Consider the following 10,361-nt stretch of genomic DNA (forward strand, 5'->3'; position numbering starts at 1 on the left):
AATTTAAAAAAAAATTCGTAAGTGCCTCGAGGAAGGGTGTAGTAATGCCTAGGAATTTTTTTTTCTTCTTCTTCTTTTTGTGGAATTTATGGCTTTGGGGAGAGCTAATTAGCTTTAACCCGCGAGTAGTCGCGCTGTTAGATAGAATCTCACATTTCATCCTTTTTCGTAATACAGTAAAACCTGTCAGTAACGGCCACTAAAAATGAAAGCACTATTGGCCGATATAGAAAGGTGGCCGCTATTGCCAATTTTTGTAGTCTACATATAATTGGTTTGGGAAATTTTTTAACTGGCCGTTAAGACAGGTGGCGTTAAGACAAACTTGGAGAAGATCCATCATGTACGAGATAAGAAGTGAAGGAAAGTCTTGGAATGAGGTGAAGGCCCTAGCGCAAAATAGAACCCGATGGCGCGTTTTCACTGAAGCTCTATGCTCCACTTAGGAGTTCAAGAACATTATATATATATATATATATATATATATATATATATATATATATATATATATATATATATATATTATTATTATAATATATATATATATATATATATATATATATATATATATATATATATATATTATTATAATATATATATATATATATATATATATATATATAAAACAAATGAAATAGAGAATGTGGAAAAATCCCCTTACGAATAACTCACACATCCACTATTTCTGGCTGGGAAAAATTTTTCGAATAGAATCAAAGATCCAAACACCAGTTCTTAGAAATGTGTTTCGCCCTCTTCAACCTCCGTGGGCTCATCGGTAAAGATGAGAGGTTGAATATCTTTAGACACATTCCATCAAAAAACAACATCCGAGACATAGACATAACAGGAGCGTAAATCTACGCCCAACCTGAAAATGACAGTCTCAAGTTTTAATTCCCTAATTACTTTAGAGTAAGTAAGATAATGTTTATGAAAAAACAAAAGATGTAGATCTTTGAAACACACTCAGTGATCAAAAGATCCACAGGTACTGGTTTAACGAAATAGAGAATGTGGAAAAATCCCCTTACGAATAACTCACACATCCACTATTTCTGGCTGGGAAAAATTTTTCGAATAGAATCAAAGATCCAAACACCACATTCTCTATTTCATTTGTTTGATTTCGTACGAGTGGTCGTTAAACCAGTACCTGTGGATCTTTTGATCACTGAGTGTGTTTCAAAGATCTACATCTTTTGTTTTTTCATAAACATTATCTTACTTACTCTAAAGTAATTAGGGAATTAAAACTTGAGACTGTCATTTTCAGGTTGGGCGTAGATTTACGCTCCTGTTATGTCTATGTCTCGGATGTTGTTTTTTGATGGAATGTGTCTAAAGATATTCAACCTCTCATCTTTACCGATGAGCCCACGGAGGTTGAAGAGGGCGAAACACATTTCTAAGAACTGGTGTTTGGATCTTTGATTCTATTCGAAAAATTTTTCCCAGCCAGAAATAGTGGATGTGTGAGTTATTCGTAAGGGGATTTTTCCACATTCTCTATTTCATTTGTTTGATTTCGTACGAGTGGTCGTTAAACCAGTACCTGTGGATCTTTTGATCACTGAGTGTGTTTCAAAGATTTACATCTTTTGTTTTTTCATATATATATATATATATATATATATATATATATATATATATATATATATATATATATATATATATAGGCAGATTGAGACCCCGAACTCGAACGGAACCATACCCCTCTTGATAATGGCTCCAAAAAGGGTGCCGAAACGTCGAGTTATAAATTCTCAACGCGGTTCTTCCCGAGAACTTAGTAATTTTCATTTACCTGACCGCGGAAATCTTTCCGAACATTTTATTCGCCTCTACGGGGAGGAATTTTTCATTCTTACAAAATCCTTTTCTAATCTTCTTTCACGCAAATACCGTCTTCTCTGCGACCTTGCTTTTCTCAAATCATGTCGTGACCATCAGGTTATTCCAATATCTCTTCAAGTAAAACATCATACTAAATCTCCATCCATTTCCAGAATTCTTAGAACAACGGGCTTTTCACTTCTTCGAAATTCAATTCATTCCACCCGCCGCAACTTAGACACAACAAATTCCCGACTTTTCAAAACCTACAATGATATCCACTCTCACAATATACATCCATTATTATGGGACACTTTCGATCGCCTTTCTCATCAAAAAGCTCAACACATTTCTGACACCAAAACCCAAACCCAGAAACGCAAACTAGCCACACTCATCGCTCATCAAAATCCACAGCCACCTTCAAATCAACAACCTTCTACTGTTGTACGCAATTTCTCAGATGTTAACATATCCGATTCAGCTACCAAAGCTCTGTCTAAAGGCTTCAATTTTTCTGTCACTCCTCTTTCAATCCCAACGGAGAAAATTATTTGTCAAACTGAAGAAGCTATTTCTCATCTTCCTTCCGACCAAGCCGAAATTGCCAGACAAGATGTCGCCAGAATTCTCCGTACTTCCAAACCCCCACCGACAAATATCAGTCTTTCAGAAAGACGTGCCCTTAAAGAACTCTACAACAACCCTGACATCGTCATCCTTCCGGCAGACAAAGGTAATGCCACCGTCATTCTCAACACTTCTAATTATTTCGACAAAATGTCCGAACTTCTTAATTCTACAGAATACAAACGAGTCCCAAACGATCCCACTACCTATCTAGAAAAAACGACCAAATCTATCATAAATAAGTCCACTCTACCTCCAGACATCAAAAAATCTCTTACACCCAGAGAAAAATCGTCCCGAATTCCAAGAATATACGGACTTCCAAAAATTCATAAGCCCAACGTTCCTCTAAGACCCATCGTCAGTGCATACAATTGCCCCACTCAGAAATTGGCAAAACATCTCGCCTCATCCCTACAACCACTAGCCGAAAACGCCTTGTCATTCGTCAAAAATTCTTTCCATTTCATTGATCTTCTGAAAAATATTTCTATCTCATCCTCAGATATTCTAGTCAGTTTTGACATTGTTTCTTTATTTACCAACATTCCTATTGATGAAACCATTTCCATCTTGGACTCCAAACATCAAATCCCCCAAGACACATTATCTCTTATAAAACATTGCATGTCTAACACATACTTTTCATTCCAAAATCAATTCTACCGTCAAATCAAAGGTGCCCCAATGGGATCCCCTCTCTCTCCCGTAATAGCTGATATCTACATGGAGCATTTCGAAACAATAGCCCTGTCATCATCAAATCTCAAACCCACTTGCTGGTTACGGTACGTTGATGACACTTTTGTCATTTGGCCCCATGGTAAAGATACGTTAGATCTCTTCCTCTCCCACCTGAATGGAATACACCCCAGTATTCAATTCACGATGGAAGTTGAGTCTGAGGAGTCTTTACCATTCCTTGATGTACTTATTCAAAAACAGCCACCTCACAGTTTTTCCTATTCCGTGTACCGAAAACCCACCCATACAAATCGGTATCTCAATGCCCAGTCACATCATCACCCCGCCCAACTCAGTTCAGTTGTCAACACTCTTGTTTCTCGCTCTATAAAGCTTAGTGACGACAATCACAGACCATCTGAAATAAATTCAATAAGGCAAACACTCTTACAAAACGGCTACCATAAAACCCAAATCAATAGGAGCATTCAGAAACATCTAAATCCCATTCCATCTAATAAAGAAAACTTGCCGCCCGATCAACCCAAAATCTTTCTACCTTTTATCAAAGGTGTCACTGACAAGATTAGTAGAATTCTTACCCCTCTAAATATCAAAACCGTCTTCACTACTCACTCCAAGTTGTGCAATCTTGTCAGATCCGTAAAAGACCAAATCCCCAATGAAGACCATGGTGTCTACGAGATACCTTGTTCCAGTTGCCCACGGACATACATAGGACAGACAAACCGACGAATCCAAAACCGTATCTACGAACATTCCATATCTGTAAAACATTCCGACACTACTTCAGCCCTTGCCCAACATCATATTCAGACAGGTCACCAAATAGATTTCGAGAAAGCAAAAACCATCGCCCCTGTCCGCTCCTTAAAATCGAGAATCATCCGTGAAGCCATCGAAATTGAAAAACGCCCTCACAGCCTAAACACACGCGATGACGCCAAAAGACTGCCGGCAACATGGCGACCGCTGCTTCGGCGAATCCCCACGTCAGTCGATCCCACTCAGGCCTCTCCCGCGCATACAGTTCCCGCGCGCACCGAGAGTATAAAAGGAGCTACACAGGCGAAGACAGGTCGTCACTCGACACTGAGGAGTAGGCAGATTGAGACCTCAGTGCCGCTTGACCGTTCTCCTAGAGAACAAGACACTACTGGTACGTCACGAGTGAGGGGAGTAGGCAGATTGAGACCCCGAACTCGAACGGAATCATACCCCTCTTGATAATGGCTCCAAAAAGGGTGCCGAAACGTCGAGTTATAAATTCTCAACGCGGTTCTTCCCGAGAACTTAGTAATTTTCATATATATATATATATATATATATATATATATATATATATATATATATATATATATATAGTTTAGCTCTCCAGGCCTAGAAGGCCCATGGCTTGGTTTACTATTCCTTTCCAATCTCTCCTATTTGCTGCTTTATTTTTCCAATTTGTGATTTTCAGTTCTTCTATGTCTTTTTCAACATCTTTCTTCCATCTGGTTTTCGGTCTACCTTTCTTCTTCTTTCCTCCTATTCCTCCCGTTAGTATTTTTTTGGGAAGTCTCGTGTTTGGCATCCTTTGGATATGTCCCAACCATCTCAGTCTTTGTGATTTTACGATCCCTACTATGTTTGGTTCACCATACATCCTCTCCAATTCCACATTTGGTCTTCTTATCCACATTCCATTCCATATCTTTCCGCCAAATATTTTTCTTAGGACTTTTCTTTCCCATACTTTAAGCATGACTTGCTCGGATTTGTTCATCGTCCATGTTTCACTGGCATACAAGACTATAGGTCTTATCACTGTCTTGTATATTCTTATCTTAGCCCCTCTAGATATGTTCTTATTTCTCAATAAGTTGTTTAGAGCAAAGATACAACGATTGCCAGCCATAATTCTCGCTTGGATTTCTTCTTTTATATTTGGTCTCCTAGTGAATGTCGCTCCTAGATATTGGAATCTCTCTACTTCCTCGAATTTATATATTTTTGCCTCTGTGTTTATTGTCAGGTATTGTCCTTGTGTGTATTCTCGTTCTGTCCATTCCATATATTTAGTCTTTTCTTCGTTTATGTATATCCCTTTCTTTCTTCCTATCGCCTCTAGTCTTTTTAGTATTTCTTTTAATTCTTGTTTGCTTCTGGCTATCATTACTATGTCATCAGCGAATGCCAAGCATTGGTGTTTTCGTTGGTATACAAGTCCTGTCCTGTTAATTTCGGCTTCTCTGATGACTATTTCAAGAAGGATACTAAACAACAGTGATGACAGTGGGTCTCCTTGTCGTACCCCTTCACCGACCCTAAACTTATCTGTTTCCTTTCCATTTATTTTAACCCTGTTCTCTGTTTCTCTGAGTGTAACTTTTACCATCTTTATTAATTTTTTACTAATTCCAATTTCACATAGTGCTTTGTATATTTCTTTTCGTTTAACTCTGTCAAAAGCTTGTTTAAAGTCAATGAATAGGGCCATTGTAGATTTTCCGTATTCGTAGCTTTCCGCTTGTATCTCACGCAGCAGGAAAATTTGATCCACCGTGCTGCGTCCTCTTCTGAATCCACATTGATATTCTCCTATGTCATTATCTATCTTTTGTGTTATCTTGTCTTTTATATGTACTGCAAGTATTTTATATGCAACGTTTAGTAGGGCTACTCCCCTGTAATTATGGCATAAACTTTTGTCGCCTTTTTTGTGAATTGGACACAGTGTGGCTTCAGTCCATTCTTTTGGTATGTGTTCTTGTTCCCAAATTTCTTTTATCAGCTTTTCCAAATGCTTAATTAGTACTGGTCCTCCATATTTAAACATTTCAGCTGTTATTTCATCCTTACCTGGGCTCTTGTTTTTCTTTAGTTTTTCTATTATTTCTTTTATTTCTTTTTCATTAGGCGGTCTTTCCTGTATTTCTTCTTGATCAATATTTTCATTCGGTCCTTCTTCTTCTTCTTCTGCATATTCTGTTGTGGGAATTTCATTTAGAAGCTCTTCGAAGTATTCTCTCCATCTGCTCAGTATTTCTTCGTCGCTTACTAAATTCCTTCCATTTTTGCTTTTGTAGTGTACAGGTTTTCTTTGGAACCCCTTTTTCTCATTTTTTACTCCTTGATATAAGTTCCTGACTTCTCCATTTTTATAGTTTTCTTCTATGCATTTCAATTTATCTTCGTTGTACTTTCTTTTCTTTGCTCTTATGATTCTTTTAGTTCGTTTTCTTTGTTCGTTGTATTGTATCTCCATCTCTGGTGTTTTCACTTGCATCATTTTGAGTCTTAACTTATTTCTTTCATCCAGTTCTATTTTACATTCTTCATCAAACCATTCTTTGAATCCATCTTTTATATTTCTATTACTGACTTGCGCTGCTTTGGTCATACATACTTTTATTTGCGTCCATTTTTGTTCGATGTTTTCATTTTTTGCAATATTTTCCAGTTCTCTAGTGACTAGTCTTTCATATTTACTTTGTTCTTCTTCTGACAGTAGTCTAATAGGTTTAGTTACTTTGTACCTTTTTTTCTGTTGATTTCTAAGAACTGGTATAACCTGTTTAAGTTGTATTCCGACTATAAAGTGATCTGTGTCTGCATCCGGTCCTCTATATGTTCTTATGTTCTTTATACATTTTTCCATGTCTTTTTCGATGAGCACATGATCTATTTGATTTATGGTTTTTCCATCTGGTGATCTCCATGTTCCTTGATATATTCTTTTGTGTTGAAAGTACGTGCTCATAACGATCATGTTTTTTTCTTTTGCAAAATCTATTAAGAGGTGACCATTTTCATTCGTTGTTTCATGCAGACTATATTTTCCTATGGTGGGTGTGTATATTTCTTCTTTTCCTATTTTGGCATTAGCATCACCTAGTACTATTTTTATATCGTATTTGGGAATATTTTCGAATACTGTATCTATTTGACTGTAGAAGTCTTCCTTTATCTCTATGTTTTTCTCTTCAGTCGGTGCATGTATGTTTATAAATGTTATTTTTTGGTATTTTCCTCTTATTCTTAGTATGCATATTCTCTCTGAAATTGGTTTAAAGTCAACGATTAGATCTTTCAGCTTTTTGTTTACTACAAATCCTGTGCCTAACATTCTATTTTCGCCTCCGCTATTGAAAAATAAATAGTCATTTATTTCCATTGAGTTTTGGCCTAGTTGTTTCGTTTCTTGTAGTGCTACTATTTCGAATTTATATTTTTTACATTCATCTACTAGGTGTTTCAGTTTTCCTTCTTCGTATGTTCCTCTTACATTCCATGTTCCTACTAATATATGTTCTTTTATGGGCTGCTTTTCATTAATAATCTGTACATTTTGTCTATTTCGTGTACCTGTACTTTGCCATGTCGTCTCCGTTATTTCAGTCTGCTTTCGTTGTATTGCTAGTTTTTTGGTTGTATATTTTTCTCTTTTATGAGTTGTTGTTGGCTGTTATTCCATGTCCATATTTCACCATTAATGATTAGCTTCTGGTATCCTATTTTTACATTTTTTCCATTATGCCTCTCTACCATAGCCTTGCTTCTAATTTCTTTCTGAATAATTCTTTCTTCTTTTGACATATCATCATTAATATAGATTCTTTCGTCCTTTTTGGTTTTTAATTTACTTTTATTTTTCATTACTTCTATTTTGTTTTTTACGCTGTTGAGTTCCACTATGACAGTATTTTCTCCTATTTTCCTTGCTCCATTTACATCTACTGAAACTTGTAGCTCTTTTTCCATAAAATTCTCCATAGCCCCTCGTAAAACTTTCTGATCATTTGTATCAATTTTTATTCCTTGTATTATTACATTTTTTCTCTTTCTTTCTCTTTCCAATTTCTCTATTTTTTCATTTGCTATACTAATTTCTTTTTCTAATTGACCTATTTGATTTATAGCTTTTTCGTTTGTTTCTCGCAGCTTTTTTATTTCATCTTTGTAGCCGCTTTGTTGATCTTTCAGTTCTTTAATTTCATTCTTTAGTTGTGTGATTTCGTCTCCAGATCTATATTGTTCTTTTTTTATGTCTTTTATATCCATTGCTAATTCCCTCATCATTTTCATCATTTGTTCCATTCCACTTATGTTATCTTCATCTGTTTTTTGTGATGTTCTAGCTGTTATTTTTGATTTTTTGCTGGGATGTTCCTCCTCTTCCCTTCTCCTTTTCATTTCATCATCTAATTCGCTATCTGAACTCATTGTTCTTAATTCCTAGTTATTTTTCGTGCTAGAGTTATTAGTCAATGCGTCACGGGTGAAGTTTCGTGGAGAACTCTACTCACAGTTCAAATTCCCACCCGCACCCGCGCTAGCCGTTACTAATTTTCCAGCACTTTTATTCCTAGGTAAAATCAAAATCAAAATCCGGCCCTGGTTATCTGTTTATAATAAAATTAATTATATTATAATAAAGTTTTCTACTTACAGCTGATTCTGTTTATTAATATGCTTTATTTTCCTGTAGAAATACACCATTCACAATATTGTTTTGTTTCCACCTACTGCAAAACCTGCTTTGTTTATATTTGATATCACACAAGTTTTTATCACTTTACACAAGAATTTAATTCCTTATCGTTGGAATTACTTTTTTCCGATTTTTTCACTGTATAATTAGTTAACTAATTAGGTTGTTTATTTATGTACCTACATATATTGGTTTATAGTTACACTGCACTTTTGTATAACACAATTGTTTTATTGCTATATCTGCCCGAGAATCGAGTTAAGATACGAGCTAAACACGTGTGTTCTATTCGCTGGTCAGCGACCGAATCCCACATATATATATATATATATATATATATATATATATATATATATATATATATATATATATATATATATATATATATTGTTATATTTCTATTTGATATGAAAATTAAATTTTGATAATTATAAACAAAATTCACTTTAATATAAAATATTTTTAATTTTCTCAACCTCGGGCATATAAATTTAGAACAACCTGTATACAACAAATTGTTATATTTAATTTTAAGAAGTGATTAGAATAAGCGTACGAAACTCGGAACAATGTGCTTAGATAAACAAAGTGAATGACGCGTACCATTATCGTTCTTCTCGGAAGGTCGATTATTAGCCTATGCTAAATAAAACTCAGTGAAATAGATGATAGTTCATTATCGTTTTTCGCGGAAGGTTTCGATCATTAGCCTATGCTAAATAAGACTCATTTGAAAGAGAGAATAGGTCATTAAAATTTGTAAATAGTTAGAAAGTAATTTAGAATGGGGATTAAATATTTTCTTTTAAAATCCATTAAGCATATTTAGAAAGATTAAAAATTGGTTTTGAGGAATATTACGAATGAGAGTTGGTGGTGGAAGATTGATTTGTGAATCTGGAAGGGATATTTAGAAAGTAGGGGAATGGATGAGAAAGTGAGATCAGAATGTTTTGAGCTGTCGAGAAGTGAAGTCGAGTAGTAGACGGTAGTGTACGGAGAGTGAGAAAGCCGGTATAGTTCCGTGAGTGTGGAGTATCTATCGTGGAACGAGAAGTAGGCCAGGTCGAGAGTAAAAGAACCTCCTTGAGCCCAGAGTGTCCCGGTAGCTGATAGCAGTTTCGAAAAGGGTAGAACACAACATCACGACAAAAGCAGGAACGAGAGCTATTCGAGCTAGTTTTTCAAAGGAGAACATCACTGGAAGCCAGGACGAGGTTTGATCGCAGCCAAGGATAGCAGGAAAGGGTCTTGTGTGAGGACATTTTCAGTTCACCAGGAAAAGGTCAGTCTCATTTGTTTGGACATGAATGTATGGGTTTTTCGTATTAAATTCCACATAAAAAATTGAATAACATAATCAATAATATCAGAAAAGCTTCATCAAACTTAAATAGAGTTGTTCCTAATAACTCCTAATAGTTAAATGTTAATAAAAACTTTCAATTGAAAACCAAAAGGAAATAAGATTCCCATTTGTAAATGTTATGTTTAAGAATAATAAGAAATAGCAAATATTAAGCATTGATTGCCTTTTAAATAAAATAAAAAATATTTTAATTATAATTGTGACCCATATGTGTATTTTTTTTACTCTTTTCTTTTCTATCCCGATTAGGAACCATTAAGAAATATTTAGAAGCCACGGAAGTAAGTAATTAATTTATAATTCGCCCTGAGATTGAAAACATATTGATATGTGATCTGGTTAATT

Source organism: Diabrotica virgifera, chromosome 5 (genome assembly GCF_917563875.1).
Source record: "Diabrotica virgifera virgifera chromosome 5, PGI_DIABVI_V3a".
Classification (NCBI taxonomy): domain Eukaryota; kingdom Metazoa; phylum Arthropoda; class Insecta; order Coleoptera; family Chrysomelidae; genus Diabrotica; species Diabrotica virgifera.